Source organism: Saccopteryx bilineata, chromosome 2, assembly GCF_036850765.1.
Source record: "Saccopteryx bilineata isolate mSacBil1 chromosome 2, mSacBil1_pri_phased_curated, whole genome shotgun sequence".
NCBI classification, from domain to species: domain Eukaryota; kingdom Metazoa; phylum Chordata; class Mammalia; order Chiroptera; family Emballonuridae; genus Saccopteryx; species Saccopteryx bilineata.
The window spans coordinates 70,764,341-70,790,948 of NC_089491.1; the positions used below are offsets into that span (position 1 = coordinate 70,764,341).

Sequence of the window (26,608 nt, forward strand, 5' to 3'; positions counted from 1 at the left end):
GGAGTACTGAGCTATTTTTAGTTCCTGAGGCTAAAGATGGGACCAGCCAGCTATCCTCAGTATGTAGGGCCACACTCAGACCAACTGAGTCACTGGCTGTGGGAGGGGAATAGGGAGAGAAAGGGGAGTTGAAGAGAAACAGATGGTCACCTCTCTTGTGTGCCCTGACCAGAGTCTAAGCCAGGACATCCATACGCCAAGCCTATGCTCTAACCACTGAGACACTGGCCAAGACTTATTTTCCCATTTATTAATGGCACAATAATATTTTGAGAGATGATGCCAGTTACTAAATATCAATATAACTGCAGGAGCCTGTGATTTTTGTCATCCCTACCCATTTATAAATCCCTTGCTTCATCTGAAAATTTAATCATCCTTTCTATCACAAGTATTATCCCCTCTGCAAGTTTTATAGACTGTACACACCAATATGATTCTTATAAACTTTGTTAACCTCAGCAATTTGTTGATGCTTCTTGTATCAAACATTGCTGGTTGCTCATCTAACAACCACTAGTCTTCCACATATATACCTGTATTTTGTTTTAGTATATGTGCTGCATTCTGATAGATTTTTCTCACATTACAGAACATAGAAATGGGAAATACTTTACTCTGTAATGCAGCTTTCCAAATATGGTCAGCTGCACTTAAGAGAGTGTACAGGGAAGTTTATAAAGAAGGTGTCTGTCATGAGAAAATCAGACATGCACAAATAAGTCAACTTATGTCTTTGAAGAAATGGACTTAAGAATGAAAGCCCATGGTCTCAAGAAGGCAGAGCTACAACAAGGAATTTCCCTGAATCTTCCATGATGTGTATTTCAGAATTAAACAAACCTAGAAATATTTATCTCCTTATTTGTTGCAATGTTTGATAATAGACCCCTCTAATTTGAGGCAGTTTTGGGCTCATGTCTTTTATTTGGTTCTTATATGCTATACTAATTAGAAGGGATTTATTCCACTAATTGTTTTCCTTTTCTCAATAATTCACTAATCTAGAGCAGAAAGCCCATTGAATTATATAGTTGTAATTAGGTTGTTCCTATAACATGTTTTAAGTCCCTGTATTTTTTATACCCCTCCCCTCAAAAATTTGATATGACTTATTTATATAAAGCTGGCCTTGGATGAAATAGTGTTTTGACTCAAAAAGTAATATTGTCCTAGAGATTTATACTTTAATATTTAAAAGCTAAAATCAAATAAATATAACATTTAACTTATTTATTTATATAGAAAATTATTACACTAAAATGTATGGCATTAATCAAAAAGAAACCCTCTATATTTATAAATCACTAAATATATCTGAATGTATTACTATTATTTCTAATTTTAATAGGACTAATCATGTTAAATATATAGCAACTAATAGACATAAGTTTCAAAATTTTCTTCAGAGATCAGAAACAACAATGTTTCAAAAATTCATTACCTTAAAATATTTATATTTCATTACAGAAGTCAATACTCTATATACCAATCCTGAAACAAAAGAGAATTCTCAAACATTTCATCTTTTGGTTTCCATATAGAAGAAAAGCTATACTTTGGCTATAACTCATTCTTCTCACAAACTTGTCTAGTCAAGGAGAATTCAGGGCTTCCACTAGGAAGGAAGTCTGGGCCTGTCTAGCCACGCTGTAGATGCATGTGCCTATGTGATGGGGTTATACAGTTAAAAACAAAGGCTCTTGACTGTTCTTAGGGAAGACAAAATCACATTGGAGCATAATTTCTTCCATGCAGTTGAAGAATGAAAATTCTACTTGTATGTTTTTGCCTTTCAATATCCATAACTGTTCCTTCCTATAGACTGTTTAAATGATCCCTCGTGTACTTTATTGTCAGACCTCAAACTGAACACATTTTTTTTTCTGACAAACTATGAGGGTTGAGTCTTACCAAGCAGTGGCACAGTGGATAGAGCATTGGCCTGGGATGCTGAGTTTCCACGTTCAAAACCCCAAGGTTTCCGCCTTGAGTGCAGGCTCATCTGGCTTGAGCATGGGCTCACCAGCTTGAGCTCAGTGTCACTGGCTTGAGCCCAAGGTTGATGGATTGAGCAAGGGGTCACTGGCTGAGTTGGAGTTGCCCAGTTAAAGCACATATTAGAAAGTAATCAATGAGCAACTTAGGGGCTGCAACTATGAGTTGATGTTTTTCATTTTTCTCCCTCTTTCTCTCTCTCTCTCTCTCTCTCTCAATGAAAATAAAAGGCTATGAGAGTTGCTACAGAATTGTCTAAGAGTTGTATTTTTATTCTCGTTATTTAAGTCCTAAGTTTGCTTTATTAATCTCTGCCCACTCAATTATTATTGCATTGCATGTTAGGTCCTAAGTAAAAATGCTCAAGGTATACTCAAGCCCTAAAAGGAGGTAAAGAGAGTTAGTGATGCCCATGATCGTTCCTCAGAAAAATATGGTTGATTGTTTTGGTTTTAACTAAGCAGAATATTATTTATTTTCAGTCATGTTTGCTTCCTTTCATTTCATTTTTTTTAACTTTTTTTAATTTTTACAGAGACACAGAGAAAATCAGAGAAAGGGATAGATAGGGACAGACAGGAACAGAGAGAGATGAGAAGCATCAATCATCAGTTTTTCTTTGCGACACCTTAGTTGTTCATTGATTGCTTTCTCATATATGCCTTGACCTGGGGGCTATAGCAGACCCTTGCTCAAGCCAGTGACCTTAGGTCTAAGCTGATGAGCTTTGCTCAAACCAGATGAGCCTGCACTCAAGCTAGCGACCTCGGGGTCTCAAACCTTCGTCTTCTGCATCCCAGTCCGATGCTCTACCCACTGTACCACCGCCTGGTCAGTTTAATTTCATATTGACAACACATTATATGTTTGATTGTTTTAAATGAATTTTCAAATGTTTTGGCAAAGTAACTTTTGCTTTAATAATATGTATTAAATTGTGATATGCATCTGTCATCACTGTTTAAAATATTAATATTTGTATTTATTATTTTTTATTGATTGATCATTTTTATAGAGACAGAGAGGAAGGCAGAGAGAGAGAGAGAGAGAGAGAGAGAGGCATTAATTTGTTGTTCCATTTGTAGTGTACTCACTGGTCACTTCCTGTATGTGCTCTGATTGGGGATTGAACCCGTCACCTTGGTGTCTGAGGAGACACTTGGACTGACTGAGCAACCAGCCAGGGACTTAATATTTATATTTAAATGATGCTTTTAAAATTTATTCCAGAGTAAGTTTGCACAAGTTTTATAAATAGAGATTTATGTATTCTAGCTGTTTCTAAACCAGGAAAGTATTTCTCCCCTGAAACATTCTACTTGTCATTATATTATGTATGTTTTATTGCTCCATGTGACTGCCTGGTGCCTTGAGAAATAATATCCTTTAGAATATAAACATTTTATGACTACAAACCCACAACACTGTTATAGTAATAGCATAAATAAATTTCATAATGTAATACTTTAAAGAAATGATAAAATGTTGTATTACGCTCAGCACTTCAATCAGATGTCCCAATTCACTAGTTCTAAGTGTTTCATTTCTAATCCACTTGCAGATTTCTACTTATCTACAATTCCTTATAGAAAATTTATAATTATTAGCAATTTCACCTGAGAATGATAAATATGAAAATATGTGCATTTGAACATAACCATAATGCAAATTATTTGACAGTCAGGCTTGAACTGGTTTACTAGAGTTTCTCAAGAGTCAACACTGATCATGGGAGAATCACATTTCTCTCAGACTTTCTTTGTGCATGTAAGAAAAAATTAGAATGGCTGTTTGGTTGAGCACATCCAGATAAATAAAAAATTTAGATACATTTTAGGTAACATAAAGTTTAGGTAGTTTTAATCCCTCATCCACATTGAGGAAATAAAAAATTAGATGCTATACAAATAGGTTTTCCTTGGTGAGAGCTGTTCAATGATCTTCCCTCAACAACCTTTCAGGAATTTCTGATAAAACCTATTAATCCCAAGTCAAGATAAAAATTCCAAAGAAACAATTTAGGACTTAAAATGCTTTAGTTTGAAGACATTCAAGTTCCCCACTTGAGAAATATAAAGGGTGAGATAAATATTATAACAGAACGGAGACCAGAGGGCATGAATAGATGACTAGATGTAATAAGGGGGAAATAGCTTCAAATACCTACCAAGTCAGGCCATTACCATTTAAGTAAGAACTTGACTGCTCTAAACCTCTTCCCTCTCACCATGTCCCAAAGTTAAGCCTTTTGAAATTGCCTTTGCAAGCTGTAGGAGGAGGAATGCATAGGGTTTAACAAGGAGAGAGAAAGAAGCTGATCAAGCCATACTTCCTGAACTAGTGGCATGAAAATGGTTCAAACTGGCAAGAAGGAGAGAGGTCTCATCATTAATTTCTCATACTGGACATGAATGGACACAGTGTTATAAAGTTCTGAAGTTATTATGGATTGTTTTACCATTATAGAGTTACAAGGAAATCAGGGAGCCTGCCTGAGTTTTTGAAGAGGCATGAAATAAATATTCTGACATTGATTAAAATAGAAAACTAGTCAGCAAAAATAAAGTTGTTTTTGTTTATTTTATCCCACCAGCTCTGCTTATATCATATATTGGGACAGTATTCACGAGGATGCATTGCTTTCACTTGGGGGCGCTGTTTTCTCAATATATACAGCAGCACTGTGAATTGCAAACTCCATCTTAGCCTCCTCACACTTTCAATATACTTCTTAACCATATGCAGCACTATCTGTCACGGCTTTGACACAACCGCTCTGGCGGGTCTGCCTGGATTCCAGGTATATTACACATTTACAAGAACTGTTTCCTCAGAAAAAGGAAGCTGTGGTCTCAGAAGCAAAGGAAGACATTGGTTTAGTGATGTACAATTTTTAAAAAGACATGAGAAGGATATAAAATTGCAAGACACCGCAAAACCTACAGAGCTTCTCAGGTGACAGAGAAATTGTTCCAATCGATTTTAACATCCCATTACGGGCAGCCAGCAAACCATAGAATGTGTTGTCTGCAACAATGAAGCATTTCTCTGGAGACTCGGCCTTGGTAGAATAAATAAAAAGGGGCAATTACTTCTATTAATTTAGGTTATTCTGGCCATTGATAGGAAGATAGAGTCAGATTCCTGAAAATCTTGCACTTGGGGGAAAAGCCTACTATAACTAAATGGCAATTGGAAGACAGTATGAGTGATAAATTTTCTTATATATATATATATATATATGTATCAGCTCAATAAAAATATTTTCCTCCAGTAATAAATAGGAAACATTGAGCACATGGATGAAATCTTTCATTATGATGTTAAAAACAGTTGAGATAAAAGTATAAGTATTAAATTTGAAGATAGAAAGAGATGGATAAGAAACATTCTCAAATTGTCAGGACAATAATTCTCTAGTTCACAAGTATGGTTCAGTAATGTGGGGTGAGGTACATATGCATCCTTCAAGCAATTTTTGGCCATTTTTAGTTTGTTGACAAGAGTATTAAAACATGGTTAATATTCAGTCCAATATATGTTGTATGTTCTATTAAATTTAAAAGAATAAGAAAAAATATATATGTTTGAATAATATATGTGGAAGCATTTGTTATGTGAATATATGGTACAGAATTTTTTTTCTCACTGATATCATATCATAACATAAAATTTCGAATATTAAACTTGCCAGGGTTATTGGGAAGTAATACAATAGTTGTACATACATTTATGCATATATATTTATAGGTAAAAATGCCAAATAAAATAAAATTAATGAGATTGAAGTTTATAGTAGATACACAATAAACTAAATGAAAAAAATACTTTAGCATTTGTTTTTACTTGGGGAGGAACTACCGTTTGTTCTTGTTTAAGACTACATTGATCATTTTGTCTCTGTTACTGTATTTAGTTTCTACCAAAGCATTTCACATTGGGAGATATGCAATACTTCTTGTAATATTTTCTATCTGTCCAGAGGTAGAATTGACAAGATTTCATGAATGATATAATAAGAGGGATAAGAAGGTAACAAAGAAATCTAACATATTTCCCAGATATCTATTTCGGAAACTGAATAGATTGTCTTTCTATTCACTGGGTTGGGAAAGACAAAAATAGGTTTGTGGAAAAACACATTGAGTTCAAATTTTATACATTGGAAGTTGAGAAGTTAATGTGTTATCTAATATATAAATATTTGCTGATTTGATTCTCAGGGAAAAGATCCTAAGAGGACATATCAATTGACTATCTTTAGATATAAATAATCTTTGAAGCTACAAGAGTAGATGAATTGAAACATAAAAACTATATATTCAAAAGAGGTTCTTCTGTTTTCTACATAGAGGTTAGGGTCTAATATTAACTCTTAGGAGGAATAGCTGAGAAAGGGAAAACATAGAGCAAAGAAAAGAATTAAATATATTAATAGCTTGGTGATGGTTAAGAAAAGAAAAAAGTTTACATGGTTAATTTCATACATTTAGAGAAATTACAATTGAGAAAATATAAAAATTTAAGCAGGGTGTCCCTGTGTCTTGAACACAGTACATGGCTTATGTGAAGAGAAAAACCAAGCAACTTGTTATACCCACTTCCTCCTAATCTTCACCTTTGGATTCCATCTTTTGTGATTTCTCACCAGCAACTCTAATGTACAAAGCTGCTTAAATCTTTATCTGTTGCCCCTGCCAGTTGTCTCAGAGGATAGAGCAACAACCCGGTGTGTGAACATCCCGGATTCAATCCCTGTTCAGGGCACACATGAGAGGCAACCATCTGCTTCTCTTCCTTCCCCTCTCTCCTCTTTCCCTTCCCCTCCAACAGCCAGTTGCAAGCACTGAGAATAGATCAGTTTATTCAAGCATCATCCCCAGACGGAGGTTGCCAGGTGGGTCCTTATAGGACCACATATGGAAATGTGTACATCTCGCCTCCTTTCACTTAAAAAAATCTTTATCTTTGTTCTGGAAAAATATAAAACTATTTTATTTATTTATTTATTTATTTATTTATTTATTTATTTTGCTAAATCTGATACTCGGAAACATTTATGAAGGGGTTGGTTACACAAAACACAGAAAAGGAAATATTCTATCCAAAATGAAATACCAAAAGTGATTGCTCTTCTTGTCTTTTACTTTCCTTAGAATAAAGTCATGGACAAAGTTATACCTGAGCCCAAGTATAGAGAATTTAATACCAGGTAATTATGTGTTTGTTTGTTTAAAGCAAGGCAGATTATGTGTGCTATGACTTGGTGAGGTAGAAACTGATCCCCAAAATATCTTTAAATTTAAATGAATTATCACCTGGGTGAACTACAGAGAAAACCATAATAAATAAAAGTCACTAAGGATTCACTGAGTTGTGCCAGGTAAGCATCACTTTATTTTACTTATATAAGGTCTACCGGAAAGTTCTGTCTGTTTCTATTACAACAAATTTTGACACGTAAGCACGTTTATTTGGCACATGTGTGCCTTTCTATTTTTATCACAATGTATACATACTGACATAGCAAGTTAACTAAAACAAAGTTGATTCACGTTAGTCTTATGTGTGAAGCGATAGTGTACCCATGGCTACTGATAAAGTTCATTTACGCCACTGTAATTTTTATAAATTTCAACAAGGAAGAAATGCTACAGAAGCATGTCTGTCGCATCCACCATATTCCCCGGACTTAGCACCCTCCAACTATCACTTGTTTTTGTCCTTACAAAATTTTTTAAAGGGAAGAAAATTCAAAAATGAAGAAAATATCAAACAAGCACTGGTTCAATTTTTCATATCAAAAGATAAAACATTTTTCAAAAATGGGATATACAAATTGCCCTCATGCTGACAAGAAATCATTAATAATAATGGCAATTATATTATTTAATAAAGTTTATTGACGGTAAGAAAAAATTTTATTTTGTTTTATTCTAAAAACAGGACTTTCCAGTAGACTTTATATTTTTAATTTTTTGATAGAGTTTTCTAGACTGGTAGGTTAAAAGAATGATGTAGATCCACTTTATCTGTATTTCAGGAAGGTATTTGACATGAGATTTTCAAAGATAAGAGATGGAGAACTGATTCCTAACTGGTTTAACAGTGATTATTATGCTCCCTGAAATAAAAAAGGGCTCAAATAAGTGAAATTAGCTATCACAGAGGCCTTTATATTAAAAGTTTAATGAAGGTGGGCTTGTGTGAAAAGTCTTCAATTTGTCATTTAACGTCTCACCACCTCTCTGTCTGACTTCAAATTTTGAACTTAAGCTTTACATCACTTAACTGTGAGCTCTTATTGTAATGCATAGAGGTCAGAAGCTCCTATTTATACTCAACAGAAGAAGTTACCTGGTACACTAAAAGACAATGCTTATAGTATTATTTATTCACACAGGCAGAAACAACCTGGGTTAAATAATTTTTACTTTAACCATTCAATCTTTCTCTCTTCTCCTCATAGTATAATATCTGGTGGCCCATCATTGAGGACACTGTTGAGAAAAAAATTGACAAGTATATGTATGACTAAGAGGGCCATAAATGATATGAATCTACATTTGCCAAAATATCAACTTGGCAAGATATTTTGGAGTATCCCATATGACAAAAGATGTCACTTCTAACAATTTGGTTCTTTGATTCTCTACAACAATCCCTCAGAATCATTTTACTCTTCATGCTTTCCATAGTGGAAATATTCAGATAAGATAACTGGCTGCCACTTTGAGCCACCTTAAACTCTTGATCTAACCAATCCCATTCATATCAACCATTTGTATATATAAAAATATATGTAAGAATTGTTTAAATTTCAATGTACAAAATAAATGGTATACATTACTACAACTAATAACATTTATTAGCATTTATTTTAAACTTTTTAATAAAAATTTATTGGTTTTAGAGAGAGAGGAAGGATGAGAGAGAGAGAGAGAGAGACAGAAACATCAATCCATTCCTGTATGTATTCCAACCGGGGATAGAACCTACAACTTTTATTTAGCAGGATGATGCTCTACTCTAACCAACCTGGCTATCCAGACAGGGCTCTAGCTTTTATTTGGTTGAATTTTCAGACATGTTCATTGATGTTCATTTAACTATTGCTGTAGGCCATGGTATCAATGAATAAAATATCTTTAAAATTATCTATAAACAATATCACCACAACCTTATACTAAAACAAAACAAAAAAAATTCTAGTTTCCATTCTTCACATGATTTTAAATTTGTATCTATTGATTTTAATTGTACCTTTATTAGTATTATAATTTAAAAAAAATCCTGAAGATATAAATTTGGTTTGAAAAAAAGTCATTCTCTAATTATCAAAGCAATGTTAACATGTCTTTAATCCTGCTTATTCCATATTATAATCAAGTTATAGACTTTATTAAACTGAACTTTAAAAAGAGCAATTAGAATGAGTGAGACTTACCAAAGTATAGCCTTCCCCCTCAAGATGACTGAAGGATGAAAAGTATCAAACTCCTCAAGATTTCCCTGAAAGAGAAAAAAATAAGAAAACATTTTAAATTCGCATGTTTTTCCGGTTATATATGCCAAATCTAAATCAATTGATAAAATTTTAAAAAGAGAGCAATAATTAATACTTTATAGATAAATAAAATTGACTCATTAATGCTAAGAAATAATGCAGTCAAGACTTTTTATATGAATTCCTTCATGTAATAGTATTATAATTCAAAATATTTAAAGAATAAATACAATTCTTAATTTTTTTCTCTAATATAAAAAGTTCCTGCTATGGGACAATGTGTTGATTAACCAAAAATACATTTTTTGGTTAAGTAATAATTTACTTTAAGTAATACTTTAAGCAATTTAAATACTTTAAGTGATAATGTTACATTAAAAATGAACTACTCACATTTTTCTAATGTTATACTATTCGTTTTTTAGATATATTTTCTCATAGATTCAGAAAGCGTTGCTTATTAAATTATGCTTACTATCTGTAGGGCCCTTGTTCTATATCCAAGCAACTGCTGTACTCTACAACAGTCAACAACTTCCAATACTAAACGTAAAATATCTAAGGCCATAACTGAAGAAACAATGTATATCAAAACTTTAATGTATTGGTAAGAGAATATTTAGTAAATGAGCACAGCTCAAAGAAAAATCATATATAATTAAATATTTCACTTTAAATCAGTCACTTAATGACATAATTGAATTGGTGACAAGGATCAAGTGGTCCCATCCACTGTTCAATATTTATTTGCTCCTGAGGTCCAAAGACGAATCTGCAATATTGCTGCCATTTACTGACTACAAGGAGTGAGCACTTATGATTCATTATGATTTCCCACATCTGATTCAAATGCCCCCTTCCACACACATTCAAGCTTTTATAGTCCTAGGGAACTTCTTAGAAAGTCCCCATGCTACCTATTAAACATTATTCATTCTTTCCAAACCAAACTCTAAATACGCCTAAGGTATGAGTGCATAATGTCTTATGAATTTCTATTGCATTTCACGGTCTTGTTCTAAAACTAATACATACTCCATCATATTTTTATTATTGTTAAAGTATAGTTGACATACAATATTGTATTGATTTTATGTGTACAAGTACTGATTTAACATCTATAGACCTTATAATGTGATCACCACAATGTCTAGTAACTAAACCTTACATAATTATTATGATATTATAGACTTTATTCTATAATAAAGTATATATAATATGTACATTATATATGTATATATAAATCCCTGTGATTTATATATTTTTTAATTAATGTTTATTATTTCTCAATTCGCTTTACCTTTTTTGACCTTCCCATAATACCCCATCTCTCTGATAATTACCAATTAGTACTCTGTATCTATGATTCTGTTTCTGTTTTGTTCTGATGTTTTATTCATTTTGGTTTTTAGATTCCACATGTAAGTGAGATTATACGGTATTTGTCTTTCTCTGTCTGACTTATTTCACTTGTATAATACTCTATAGGAGACACTCCATTCTTTTTTATGAATAAGTAGTATTCCATTGTATATATACATGCCACATTTGCTTTATTCATTCTTCTATCAATGAACATCCAGGTTGCTTCTGTATCTTGACTATTGAAATAATGTTGCAGTAAACATAAACAGGGGTGCATATATTTTTTCAATTTAGTATTTTTGTTGTCTTCAGATAAATGTCCATAAGTGGAACTTCTGGGTCATAAGCTAATTCTCTTTATCCTATATACTTTGCATATGTGTCCTCTTTCCTCAACTAAAGGTTTACTTCATTGTAATAGCAATCAAGTTCTACAGTTCCATGTGTGTTCATAAATCCTACTGAATCTAGTAGAATTTTGACTACTTAGATATAGGTTTTGATTACTTAATTAGGGAATCTTGGTACTACACACTATGGGGATCGTCATACTGTCCATTGGCTAACCAAGAAATGACCTTAGTTTTGAAAGGAAGGAATTGCTATTCTATCTAAAACAGTTTGTGCTTAAGACTAATAGAAAACTACATCAGAACTACTTCTTCTACACTCCTTTAATGAATAACGTTAAAGTTTTCCAAGGTATTGCTATAAGCTTCTGCTGCACTTACAAAGAATTTAGGTTCATAGAACCTAAGCAAAATAACATTTATTGAATAGTGACTATGTGCCAGATGCCTTACATTATTCTGTTCATTTCTTTGTATGAATAAATGCAAACTAATAAGGCAGATATCACTGTTGATTTTCCTTCTTTTTAAATAAAGAAGTTGGGCAAATAATTTTTAAAAATCTGAGTTACTTCCCCATAGCCTCCTAGCCAGTAAGATAGAGAGGAATTTAAATGCAGGCTATCTTGCTCAGGGCCCTTAGTTTTAACTACAATAATATGCTGCCCATGTCTACAAATCACATATACTCAATAAAGGGGAAGAGAATGCAGTAGGATGGAATGAGAAAGATTTTACAAATTGTCAAATGTGAAACTGACATTATTTAAAAAGCGAGTAGTAATTCCAATGGATTTTGCTTTTAACACTTTTGTGCCAGTAAATCGCAGGCAGTCTTAGAATCAATGCTTTCATTTAAATAAGGTAAAAAAAAATACATACACACATATATCCCATATAACTAGATAATCCTGTTATCTAGTTATATAGGATTATCTATATATGGAGTTTAGAAATATAGTTTTTTTCCTAGATATTTGCATGAGCATTAAACATGACCAAGCATCTTCTATAATACACTAAAATTTAAATTGTAGAATTTAATTTTGAGTAACATTCAAAATACTTTTCAATGGGGTCTGTAACTTTAACACTCTGTTTTTGAACATCTAAAACATTTTTATATTACCATTAACAAAGACAGCGTCTGTAAAAACTGAGAATAATTTTGAATTTTTAGATCTATAAACTTAACATTTTCCTAAAATGGCTAATTTCTCTAGACTATGCATATTTTGGATAACAAAGCAATATTTAATAATGGTGGTATAAAAAAATTATGCATGGAAATAGTCTTACTATAGCTTTCTGGAAGTTGATTCACAAGTTATTATTTCTTATTATGAAAAGCATTTTGTTGAGATTTATAATACATAGTTATGTACTATGTTCTGTATACAGGTATTAAACTTATATTACTTAACAAAAGATACAGAAAATAAAAAGATATGTATAATATAATGCTTTCATAAAAGACCATAAAATGTAATTATACAAACAATTGGCTTTAGTCCACAGGTAAATCAAACACTAATTCTACATATTAGTGCAACTCTCTGTTTCTTACAATAACCTCTTATTACTCAACCTCTATTCCCTATCCAAATTGATCCCAGGTCAATCACTTCATACACTCTCCATCCAAAACTTTATATCACCTTGGCCTTCCTGCAATTTCTTTAGCCATCTAATTGAAAACTCTAGACCAATGCAACAGTCTATTTCTTCCATTCCAAATCTTATGCTGACCAACTTGACAACTTGAATTTTTTATTAATGAATCTCTTAATTAATGACCTCTGTATTAATAATAATAATATACTTCTTCCAAAACATGGGAGGGATAACGAAAAGTGAGTGAATAGTACAAAGATAGCATGCTTCTGACAATTAACTGTAAAATATTGTCCAAGAACCAGAAAGCCTATATCCTCATCTGTTTATGTTTAAAAGGTAGGAGGATATGCATGACCATCTAAATCACAGGGGAGAATAGCCCTGGCCGGTTGGCTCAGTGGTAAAGCGTCGGTCTGGCGTGCAGAAGTCCCGGGTTCGATTCCCGGCCAGGGCACACAGGAGAAGCGCCCATCTGCTTCTCCACCCCTCCCCCTATCCTTCCTCTCTGTCTCTCTCTTCCCCTCCCGCAGCCAAGGCTCCATTGGAGCAAAGATGGCCCGGGCGCTGGGGATGGCTCTGTGGCCTCTGCCTCAGGCGCTAGAGTGGCTCTGGTCGCAACATAGCGAGGCCCAGAATGGGCAGAGCATCACCCCCCTGGTGGGCAGAGCCTCGCCCCTGGTGGGCGTGCCGGGTGGATCCCGGTCGGGCACATGCGGGAGTCTGTCTCTCCCCGTTTCCAGCTTCAGAAAAATACAAAAAAAAAAAAAAAAATCACAGGGTAAAATATACTTTATCTAATGACTATTTCAGATCCTTGATAGTCAGTAGATCTAAAATGAACTTCACGGTAGATATTCAAAATTGGCAATTGGCAGCAAACCACTGCTACCCACATTGTGTCTCTTCCAAACACATCCACTATCAGATATTTCAAAATCACATACTAGTTTGCTGATTCTTTTGATAAGAACCAGGGGAGGAGTGAGCTAACTACTGCATACATTAGTAGTATCTCTGCTTTCTCAAGCTTATTTGCATCCTTTTCTTATTGACTTCTGCAACACACAAATGGTAGTTTGTTGACAGCCAGATAGTGACTAAAGTGTTCCCACCATGCTTAATTTACTGATGTTTCTGATTGATTAGTGGGGCTAAATATTCCAAGTTCCTTTTGCTTACTGAATGCTAATTTTATTACCTTTAAGCATCAAATCATACAATAATCCACTATAAAATGTGAGTTGATCACTTAGATATCAAATAGTAGCACTTCTGCACATATATTTTTTAGAAAAGTGACCAGGATTCCACAAACCACAGAAAAACAAACAAAACAATACCCTTCTAAGCTTTACATCCTAGATAGCTATTACTTTTCTCCATTCTCCCTTCTCAGTCATGCCCTCTCAAAAAAGTTGTTTACCTTCACTAACTCTATTTCCAAAGCTTCTCATCACAGAGTATATTCTTTCTTAGAGATTCTTACATTGACATTGCTGTCCCTGGAGTTGTCAATGATCTCCATATTGACATTGCCAACACAAATTTAAATTTCAGTTATTTTAGCTGTCTTAATTGGCATTTGGTTTTGTTGACTCCTGTCACAATCTAAAATTTCTCTTCTGACGTCCATGCCACTGCTTTTCTCTAGTTTTGTTCCTATCATTCTGGTTATTCCTTCTTAATTAATTTATCATGTGCATCTCATAGACTTCACCTTTGTCATTTGACCATCTTATTCTCTACTACCTGTCATTGGCTTCATGCAACATCATAGTCTCAAAAATAAGTTATTACTGATAAGTCCCAAATGTATACATCTCAAATGTATATATCACACTTACTATTAAACATTTATTTTAATTTACTGATCTTTAGAGAGAGAGAAAAAAAGATAGAGAGAGAGAGAGAGAGAAATATCGGTTTGTTGTTTGACTTATTCATACTGTCATTGGTTGATTCTTGTATGAACCCACAACCTCACATGTCTGGATGATGCACTAATAAGTGGAGCTACATGGCCAGGGCCTTATAGACATTAGATATGAATGTCCCAAAGACATCCCCAATTCAATTTGTGAGTATGTTCAATCACCTTTCTTCCAATGTTCTGCTCCTGCATTCTCTATCTCAGGGAACAATAGTAATTGATAACATTTATTCAGCAATTACTCTGAAACTGACATTTGTAGTATCTTATTTAAATACTCAAAAAATCACATAAGGGAGGTATTAATATTATTACTATTTTGAAATTGAAGAAACTGGTACACAAAAGGTTAAGTTACTTGTCTCAGTTCACACAAGTAAGACTTATTGGAGTTGGTATCTGAACAGACTGCCGAACCAGTTAACCGTCACACCTGGGAAGGCATTTGCCGAGTTGCACACATCAGACTCTTTAGAGTCAGTCTATATTTCTCTTTTATTCACCTAAAAGAATTATAGTCACTCAGTTCTCTAAATTGGTTACACAGTATTTATTGTTTCCATTTCCTCCTCTCTATTCCTATGTCTCTGACTTTAATTTAGATCTTCAATTCTCACCATGATTATTTTAATAATTATGGTTCTCTATAACAGCCCTTATACTGAAAATAAACTTCAAATCTGTCCTTGAGTCCAAACACAGCATTATGCTGTTGTTTAAAATTAATCTATGTAAACGGGGGGGGGGGGGGCGGACTTGTGAGTGTAAAACAAGTTGACCTAAATACAATATTGGTTTTCAATCGGCTTTATATAAAATGACACAGGCATGGGTTTTATGAGCACAAAACTCTTTCCATCTTCACAGCCTAGTTCTCTAGAATAAGGAGAAAAGTATCTATCCTCACAAATACAATGCAATCATCTAAAATGAAAACTCGATAAAAATTATTAAATAAAAGCACCATTCTATTTATATGTTTACAACTGAAAGGTCTCGTTTGCATCCATCAAATAAATTTTAAAAAAGACATGATCTTTTTATCTCATGTAAAGTCCAAGACATGCAAATTTTTCATGTTCTTATAGCCAATTATTTTCATAAGTTATGATATATAAGAGTTTATATGCATTTTTACTACCCAAATTTAACATTCATAAGTCTCTAGCATCTGTACATGTTAGACCAAAATTAAATTGAATTGGCATTTAAAAGTTGAAGAGAGTCACACAAGTAAGCCATATAGCTATCATGAATTCAAGAATATTTTACTTTAATTTACATAAAGAACACAAACTACAACTGCTGAGTTAAAATGTCATTTCTACATGTATCCTAAAGAAAGTCATTAAGCTTCTATGGTTTCAATTTTCTTGTCTGGAGTTAAAAGGGTTGAGTAAACTTTACTACATGAATTTCGAGACCTTTTCTACTTCACCTTTCTAATTAGGACAAATTTCTCAAATTGGATAAAATTGCTGTGGCATCATTATGTGAATTAGAGAGAGGACAAAATGTGAACAACCAACAAAATATGCCTGAAGAACAAGAGTATAAGACATTTGTGATTTAAAATTTGAGCTTCTCAATTTGAATTATTTTATATTTAAGAAAATAACTTCAAAACTTTGAAGCCATTCCTCTAAATTACCTTTAGATAATGTGTACTGATTCAGAATCACAAAGGCATATACATTATTTTTAGGAGTGACTGACTTTGTTTCAAACTGAGAATAGGATTGGCATAGAAATAGTGAATGACAACAAGTGACCTCAGTTATTGGAAAGATTCTATCTAGAAAAATAAGTCCAAACTAGAGAAAGAAGTGCAATGAGCAACCATTTTTGGTACAAAGAACTGATTTAAAAAAACGAACTGTTGGAATGTTTCTGACCAAAGAATTCAAATTTATTCCCATTTTGTTGCAAGTCTGATGTCATTGAATTAGGAATATACATACCGTTTTTATACACGCAGATTGTAGCTTTGAATATATAGCCATCCAATACTTTCAACAATTGCTCAAAAACACTTTAGATACATCTAATAGAGAATCCTAGGAACAGATGTGCTTCTGTCCAAACCACTACTGAGAATTCCAATTATCCAGGCAGCCAAATCACTACAACCTAATTGCCACTACCCTGAATGTAGATGCAATCACTGCTCACCCACTGTTGTTTTTCCCAAATAAGCATTAGTGAGCCTCTCAATTTAGCAACTGTCCAGGGCTGTTGGGAGAACCAGTAGCAAACTGCTTAGCAACCAGAGCCTACAAATTGGTTTCTGCAGCCTTGTTTGTGGGGTTCACACAGTTAACTTCTTTCTGAATATGTGGCCATATACTAAGCTGACTTAAATATTTTCTTCCTGAGAAAGGAAAGATTCTTTTAAAAATAAGATTAAAAAAAATAAGATAAAAAAGGAAGAAATGGTTTAGCAGAAAGGTATTAAATGCAAAATTAAATTGAGCACTCATAAACCTCACTGTTAAAGGCATTTACACAAATTGAAATGTATTCTTGCATCTCAGTTTCACACAGAGTGCAATATGCACTATTTTAAAATTAGATAATCTGCTTAAAAGCTATTACTGTAAAACTCCACCTTCCTGCTAACCAAATTTACTGTAATGTGGGTGAGATTGTTTTTCTTCCACAATTTGTATTTGCTGTTTCAAAGAGAGTGATGCATTTAAAAACATTCTTTTAAAGTAAATGCATTTCAATATTTTTGAAAAACAAGAATGTAAAAATATATAGTATTTTCATTAAAAAAAGCTCATGCTTTCTCCAGAAGAAAAATATACTTAAACAACTAACAAAAACACATTCTGCCACTAGTGAAACTAAATAGCTTTTAAAAATAACTATTATAAATGATTTATTTTTTTCACACCCACACACAGATAGATATGGTTTAAAAATATATAATTATATCCTCTTGACAATTTAAAATTATGCGAAAGACTGAAATACTGACACTATATCATTGAAAAGTTTCCAGGTTGAACTTCAAATGTGCCAGAAATAAAATAAACAGAAATGTGAAATTCAATAGAATTGAATTCTAGGAAAGTCAGGCTTAAAAGAGCCAGATTTTCAGATCTTATCAAAATAAAATAGTTTTCTCAGTAGTTCAATAATCTACTTTTTAGGGACCTAAAATAAGAAAGGTCTATGAAAATAAAAATATTCTATTCTGGAGCAACTATTTCCAGCCCATTATTTAATGCTATATAAAATTGATGGGAAAGGAAGGGGCAGAGTATTTCCCAAAGGTCTTGTTACATTTGAGGCTCTCTAGCACTAAAGATTCTATATGAGCATGAATCATAGCTTTAAAAATCTCAGCAATCTGAGTATCACTGATAAGAAGATGCCACTAACTGGTTTAATTTTATCAAACATTGTAACTTTTTTCTGCACGATTAATTGCACTTAAAAAAATTTATCACCTACAAGAAAAGAAAAAAAATAGAATTGTTGTTTCTTAGAACAAATCAACTTAAATAAAATACAAAGTTTAGATCCAGACTGTAACCCATTAGCAGTTGCCTTCCCTACAGCTCCTAAATATAATGTGTGATCTCATCTGCTCATGGCAAAATGACATCCTTCTTAGAAGCACATCTTCGGTGACAGTATTTCTGGAATGTCTTCCCAGCTCGACTAAAGTGGCATCCGCAGTACTGCACAATCGTCTTCAGAAGTATTGCTATTTAGAAGCAGAACGACAATGAGTAATGGTAAGAAATAGGGCACTGCCCCCATGGGAACACAGAAGCAGAGCAGAAGCAAAATGCTTAAACTTCTGACAGCTTTTTCTAAGAGATTTAAACTCCAGCAAATAAGGCCCTGAAGGCATATAAAAGAAAGAGTGAATTTAACCCCCTTTTCATCTGTTCAGCTGCCACAGGGGTCATCTCTCTACCTGTAATTTAAAGCTTATTCCCACTTCTGCCTGATGCAGTCCTGAACAATCAGTATAAGGAGGCATGGGGAGACAGAAGACTCAGAGATTAATCCTGAAAGTAGATTAATCAATTACATATAATTTATTCAAACACAAAAGATTGCCAATTTAAAATAGCCAGGTAGAGCTGCATAAGAGAATGCCACTTATCCAGACCATTTTCTGAGACCCTAAATGCTACCATTCCTGCTCTGGGCTAGAATCCCAGCCTTAGCACTTTTACCTGCAGTTAACCCTTAGAAAAAGGAGCAGGAGGGGCTATGAGCAGCACTACTAATCCAAAAGTAGAGATGAAGGAACTGTTGTAGAAGGTAAAATACAGAGAACTGAGAACCGGTAGAGGAAACTCAGATAAGGGAGAATTTGAGACCAGGAAGGTGGAGGGCTGCCTGGGTCTGCTGACCGTGGCTCGGACTCTGAGTGCACTGTCCTCTCACTACCCAGCCCCATTCAAGTAAATCTGAAAAACAGGGTGCCACCTAGCACTTAAAAAATACTCACAATATTTTACTGCAAACAAGAAGCATTAAATTTCCAAGAGCTCACTGCTCTACCCAACACAAATTAATTTCTGATGAAGTCTTTCACTCCCCATTAAATGTGAACAGTTGAAAAGTTTAAGTCAGGAAGAAAAAACACGGAAGTTGAACCAAGAATATTTTAATTCTCATCTGTTTTGCTATCTACCTCGTATGCGCAGTTCCTTCCTATTTCTAGGTTTCAGTGAGTTTCTCATTTGTACAAGAGAGGGCAGGAGATGGGAATCACTTTAAGATATCACAGTGCTCTAAAAACACAAGATTAAACAAAATAAAATATTTTCTGGTTGTGGATTAAAGAAAATAAGAATTTTGCTACTGCTTCTCTATTAGGGCTGGATATCAGATTCTTTCTGCATAATAACCTGTCATTTATATGTAAAACTAATGGATACTATTCACACAACCAAAGTGATTTAAATCACTTGGGATTTTCTTCACTTAGAGATCAAAATTATGTTTAGGAAGGAAAGTAATGTTTATATTTCAACCATTAAGTCCTTTCTTTAAAGGTGTTCATTCATCCATGGAAAATATTGCAGAAAACGTAGCTTGGCCACCACGGACTGGGGCTGGGATTTGAATTCCTTCCAGTGAATTAGTATGGAATGCAATGGTTAAATCAGGGTTTCTGTTAGCTTTCTAAAAATGTCTGTAAAATTTTATGTGAAGTACATATGTACATTTTTTCTGAGATGTTTCATACCTTAGATCTGCAATTCAAATCAGGTTATGATGCAAAAATAAGGCGAGCAGATGGTTCTTACCTCAAGATCAACAAGGCATAAAGAGACAAGACAAATTGTAAGGTTTCTGAGGAGACATTCGAGGTAAGGGACATAGGCTCTATCTACTCACATCAGCAGACTTCCCAAGGCTGCTTTGTCTTTTAGAGGGTAAATACTCAATTGAGTGAGTATGCATAATGGATTGTAGTTCCAAAACAAATATTTTGATCATAATCTATGATAACTGTCTTAAATTAACTCTCCTATTTTGATGACTGTTTATTTCTTACACTTAGTAACAAAAGGATTCAGATCTAAATTTGAAACAAATATTTAAGCCTCCATCTTCACTTCAATGAGAGTCTTTAGCCTGACCTTAGGTGGCGCAGTGGATAAAGCATGGATCTGGAATGCTGAGGTCGCCAGTTCAAAACCCTGGGCTTTCCTGATCAAGGCACATATGGGAGTTGATGCTTCCTGCTCCTCCCCCCTTTCTCTCTCTCTCCTCTAAAATGAATAAATTAAAAACAAACAAACAAACAAAAAACAATGAGAGTCTTTAATATGAGACAGAGGTCAATGCATAAGAAATGTCACGTAAGATAGTAGGGAACCTTTTCTCTTACTCAGCACCCATCTACTGTTGTGACACTATGGAGTGAATATGCTCCCTATAATAGTGTTTGTGAGTATATTTTAACAGGAATAAGACAACAGTGTCTAAGAGTGTTTCCTTAAAATAATACTTTGTGATTGAATAATAAAGGAGATGTACTAGGTTATTATCAAACTTTAGAAAATATAAATGCTACTAAATTTCCTTCATATTTTTTAAAAAAGGTATAACAATGAAGTCTCTGTTTTAACTATGCTAGATTTACATGGAAGGAGAATACATTTTTAGTTATAAAAATAGAATCACATTTGTTTGATAGATATGATTTTTCCCCATTAAAAGAGATTAAAGAGTGATGTTAAAAAATTTTATTAAGTGAGAGGAGGGGAAAGACGGGACAAACTCCTGCATGTGCCCTGACCAATTCACCCGGAAACCGCCCTCCAGGGCCAATGTTTGAATTAACAGAGCTATTTTTAGTACCAAGGGCCAACACTAGAATCAATTAAGCCACTGGCTGCAGGAGAGGAAGAGATAGAGAAGGGGGAATGGGGAGAGAAGCAGATGGTCACTTCTCCTATGTGCCCTGACCGGGGATCAAATTGGGATGTTCTTACACCAGGCCAATATTCTATCCACTGAGCCAACAGTCCAGGGCCAAAACTTATTGAATGAACAGCATGACCAACGGTGGATGGACAGAGTGACAGCCCAGGACACTGAGGGACCTGGATCAAAACCACGTGGTTGCCAGTTTGAGTGAGGAGTCAAAGGTTTAAGTACAGGGTTGTTGACATTGTCTCACGGTCACTGGCTAGACATCCAAGGTCACCTGACCAAGGGTTCACTGGCTCAGTTAGAGTCCCCCATCAAGGCATGTATGAGAAGCAATCAATAAACAACTAAAGTGAAGCAATTACAAGTTTAATTACAAGTTTTTCTTCTCATCTCCCTCTCTTTCCTCGTCTTTCGCCCTTCCTGTCTCTCTCTCTCTAAAAAAAATGTTGTATGAACAAATAAAGAAGCAAAATAAACACAGATATAGACTGAGAATCTAGTTATTGTAATAACTAAACAATTTGCTTATTTTACTTTTCTAAGTGTTCATTAATATTATCTCATTTGTCCATCACTCTGTTAGATCATTAATAGTATAGTCAATATATAGATTAGAAAATTAAATCTTAAGGAGACTAACAAATTTCCTCAAAGTTTGCAGAGCTACTAAGTAATACACCTGGGACTGAAGTCCATATTAAAATTATTATTTTTTTAAATTACAGAATAATGTAAACCTTCTAGATATTTTAGGACAGATTTTATGCCTTTATTGGAATAAACACAATTTTAATTTACCCCAGGCTTCTTATCCACTCTACTAATTATTTGAGGTGATTCAATATTCTACCTCCTTTTTGCAATCAGTCTAAATTATTTTAGTAACAATCAACTAATAATGATGTTTCCAAAGTCTCCTCCATACCTCAATGTGAAGGTTCCTGTTTCTTTCTCTATGATTCCAGGCAGTAAATACACTTAATTCAGGAAGGTCTAAGTACATATTTGGGGAAAGTAAATTTATTCAAGATTTAAAGACTAACATGTGGTATTTAAAATAATTTTCTCATCCTTTTCTTCTACTCGTATTATTATTAATAAAAGAAAGTACTGAAAATATATATTATTTTTTGGGGGGGCCCAAGAAGCATTCTTTTATTTTCCTATTGACAAATTTATTAAGAACTTATAAAAATAAAAAAGTATAATTTTAATAACATTTCAATAGTTCACAAAATACTTATGATTGAAGAAACAATGTTTAAATATTAAATGATTACCATATTTTCAAATAAATTCATATAAATTGAGAGTCGAGATAAGTGAATCAGCATTCATAAAAAGGGACTACAAGTATTATGAATGTCAACATCCTAAATAAAAATAGGCTTGCTTATAGAGGACTAGTTACATTGTAAGCTTAAAACAAAAACTACAGATTACAAAAATATCAATTTTATAACTACATATTCTTAAAATCTGAGAACATTTATGTGTATATTTTTTTATCTATAATTTTATCTATATTTTTAGAACAATTTCTAAGCAATTTGGAGTAAAAGCAAAGAGGATAAATAAAGTACATTTGAATAATATAATATAATATAATATATTAAGCTATATTATATTATAATCATTACTATTTAAATGTATAGTTTATTTAGTGAGAATTCATAACATATACACATGACTACCTCAAATAACATGTCCCATAGACAGAGTAAGGCAAACATTTGCTTTAAACATATAGCCACTAGTCTGCGCTGTTGTATAAGAAATATTTATTTTTATTAAATTAGTTCTAAATGAAGCTAGCTCCTTTTATTTTGTATTAAGAAACACAACTGTATCATAGCTCAGGTTTATACTTTCAATTTTCTGTAATATATTATATGACAAGTCAATATATATTGAGGAAATATTTAATTAAAATATATAAATCTATCAATGTTCCACTGTCTAAATTCAAAGAGATAATATTTTTTAATATTAATATATTGATAATTTATAAAATAGAAAATATATTAAGCTACAAAGAGCTTCTTTTAATTTGATGTATTCTACAAAAATGTTCTAGCAGCTGTATTTTCCTAATGAACAAGCACATCACCTGCACATATTACAAAGATATTAAACAGCTTTTTAGATGGCTTCATTAGTGATTTTAGATTAATATGCTTAAGAATATACATTAGTGATTTATTTATATTATATTCTGTTTTATGTAATTGTTTTTCAGTTATCCATAAGTGTTTTTAGGCTTGCTTGTTAAAACAGTTATACCTTTGCATTGTTAATGTTTTCTCTTCAACATGTTTTTTACACTTCACAGAAATTTGAGGACCTGTTAAATTACATACCCGACAATTGAAATTGTTTCAGCATTTAGAGAAAATGGTATTGTAAACTGAAAGCAATATTATAAACTCTTCACACCTCTACTAAATACTATTTCAAAGTGCCCTAAATTGATTTTTCTAAATACATGACAGTTTAAAAATTAGAATGAGAAAGGTCAAAGTGTTTCAGAAGTTGTCACAGACTGCTTCAATGTTTCTCAGAAAACAAGGTAGCTCTAAATAGAGATATCATTTACTTGCAACTGTGCAGTGGTTTATACCACAGAAAAGCATATTCAATCAAACATGCACCATTTATCTGAAAAGATATGATGGATGATCACATTTAGAGAACAATTAATATTCTCCACTCAATTAATGAAGATGAACAAGTATATGCTGTTATTATAGAAAATGTTTCTACACTGAAAGCAAGATAATTTAAACACCCACCTTGTTTAAAAATAAAAACACCATACAAAAACTGCACTCATCTCACACCACTCCTCCCGCATATGAAGAGATAGAAAGAGACTTTGCTTTGGGCAATGGGTGCCTGTTGAGTGAGTGTGCAGCTGAGGTTTTATTGAGTTACACCCTTGAAACCTGTATGGTTTTGTGAACCAACGTCATCTCAATAAATTCAATAAAAATAATCTGTTTTGCACACTCAATGAAAAACAAATTATAATATTTTATAGTTAGTAGCCTTATTAAATATACATGAAAATTGGTTATTCAATATTAAATGCCATGGATAATTTGTTGCCAGGGACATTTTACTTCTCAAACATCATTTGCTATGTTATTTAACAAAGAACATTTACATTTTTGGGAGAATAATATCATGACAGCACACTTATAGTTTGAATATAGCCACCTATAACACATGTACATTAATACATAATATTTTGTGAACATAAAATTAGAATGTCTGAAGATTACAAACATAAAGGAGTGGCACTTGTGTGTAAATTTTTAATAAGATGTGGCCCTCCTTGGCTAATGTCATAAATTTTCTGTATCTCAGTTTCCTTCTCTATAAAATAAAATGAGGATAATAAGAACAACTATCCTACAAGAGTCCCTATAAAAAGTATATATAAAATATAATTATATCTGAAAACAACTTAGCATAAAGTGTATTTACTATACATGCAATGATTGTTATGTATGTATTAATATTACTAATTCTATTTTATTAGTTTGAGAAAATAAAATTCTTCAGAGCAAGTCAGGTTTTATAAAATGCAGCCAAAAAAATATCCTTCTTGCATCTGTAATTTAGCATCTCTGAACTTTTGTTTTAACACTGCCCTCATAATTTTTTCCCACTATTGAGGATCCCACATTTACATCATTGTCAAAATCTTGTTTTGATTCCAGAAGTATGAAAACAGTAAAATTTAATTTTTATTGTGGCATACCACTTTAATATAAAGTAGGATAACACTGGACAACTGGGTTTTATTCTACACTGTAAATTTGTATATTTTGATCTGAGTCCTTGATCAGTTGGTTGACCATAAGCAATTCATTTAACTGTATTCAGTTGTTTCATGTATCAAGGATTACTATCAATTTCTCAAAATTATTGCAAAAATGGTTAAAGGGACTGATATAGATAAGAAGCCTCACACAGAATTATTAGGCACTTTGCACTACATAGCTTATCCCATTTATTTTTGTGTTTTTCCAGCAAGATTGCCAAATAATCCTTATTTCTAAGAGTTCCCATTGCAACCAAGTGAACTTCCTAGTTTTCTAATACAATAATTAGCTGCCCCCAGGTTGTGTGTTAGCTCTGCTGAATTGATTGATTTCTTGCTACTACTAGGAAATGCGTAAGAAAACTTCCTAGTGAGACAGAAGTTTGCCTCATCGCCATGTTTTCTAACTGCTAGTGTCTACAACCTTCTTGACCTTTGGCTTTGTTGTACTGTTCTCCTCACCCTCAGTGCTCATCTTTTTTGCACTCCTTGTTTTGTCCAGCTGCCTTCAGCTTCTTAAATTATTGCAAACTTTGTTTCATCTGGTCAACAAGCAGGATCCTCTGGTCGTCAGTACTCCAGGTCTGCTGACTGGAGTACTTATCTACTTCATAGACATGGCCTCCTGGCAGCTTTTGATTTTTATATATATTCTGGGTTTAGGTTTCTTATATCCTGTTCCACCAGTACTTCTGTCCTGACCCCTGTATTTTGTAATTATTCCAACTGTCTTTTTGTCTTTGCATCTGCTGCTTTATGTTAGCTTTGAGTCTTATTGTATATCTTGAATCATCTCTCTACCATCAACTGATTCTTATTTTTCATACTCCTAATTTCATTAAGGCTTTTACTACTTATAACCACTCTGGAAATGGGTGGTGGGGAAATCTATAGGAAAGTGGGATCTAGGATGATTAACATTTACAGAGGCAAGCAAAGGAGTCTCAGTAAGCATCAATTCTTATAGTTAACCCTATTTGCTCAATAGCTCCATGGCAACCAGGAAACCAATAGTGACCATTGATTTCTACCCTTTTACTTCCAAACATTCTATTTTAAGTGTTCTCTTCACTGAAATAGGAACACATTCTATAAGCTTAAATAGTAAACCTTCAAAATATCTCTAATTTTCAAGAGTCAAATTCAGTAAGGAAAGCAAAGAGATGGCCATGGGATGGCTACTTAGGATTAAGATTCCTTGAATTATCCTGGGAATGAAAGCCATTTGAAGCATTAGGGGAGAGCTGCAGACCTGGAACAGGATATGAATGAGGTTGCCAGGCAGGATTAAATGCATAAAATGAAGGTGGCAAGAAGAACTAATAAAAGCAAAGCATTACAGTGATGTCCACTGGGAGCAGTCATAGGTTCTGGTACCACTTCCACGTGGCCTTTGAAGAAGATAGAATCACAGGGTGTCAAAGCTTGAAAGGAGTTTTGCAACTGTCTACTGTAGTTTCCTCATTATTCCAGGACATTTATCATACATCATTTCATTCCTGCCTCTTGTGGGTCCATACTTAGAAACTTCTGCCCTGTGTGTTCAATGCTTTCAGAAATAGTAGCTGCCTTAGAACATAGTGAACTGAACTAAA

The 26,608-nt window shown here is 33.4% G+C and overlaps 1 protein-coding gene across 2 annotated transcripts in view; it reads right to left on the reverse strand.

Moving 5' to 3' along the window:
- Positions 1-26,608, reverse strand: part of PTPRD (protein tyrosine phosphatase receptor type D) — a 2,510,439-nt gene that overhangs the window by 1,844,521 nt on the left and 639,310 nt on the right. For both annotated transcript variants that reach the window (XM_066257235.1, XM_066257234.1), the window contains exon 3: positions 9,446-9,510. The gene's annotated coding sequence lies outside the window, so the exon portion shown is untranslated. The remainder of the gene's footprint in view (positions 1-9,445; positions 9,511-26,608) is intronic.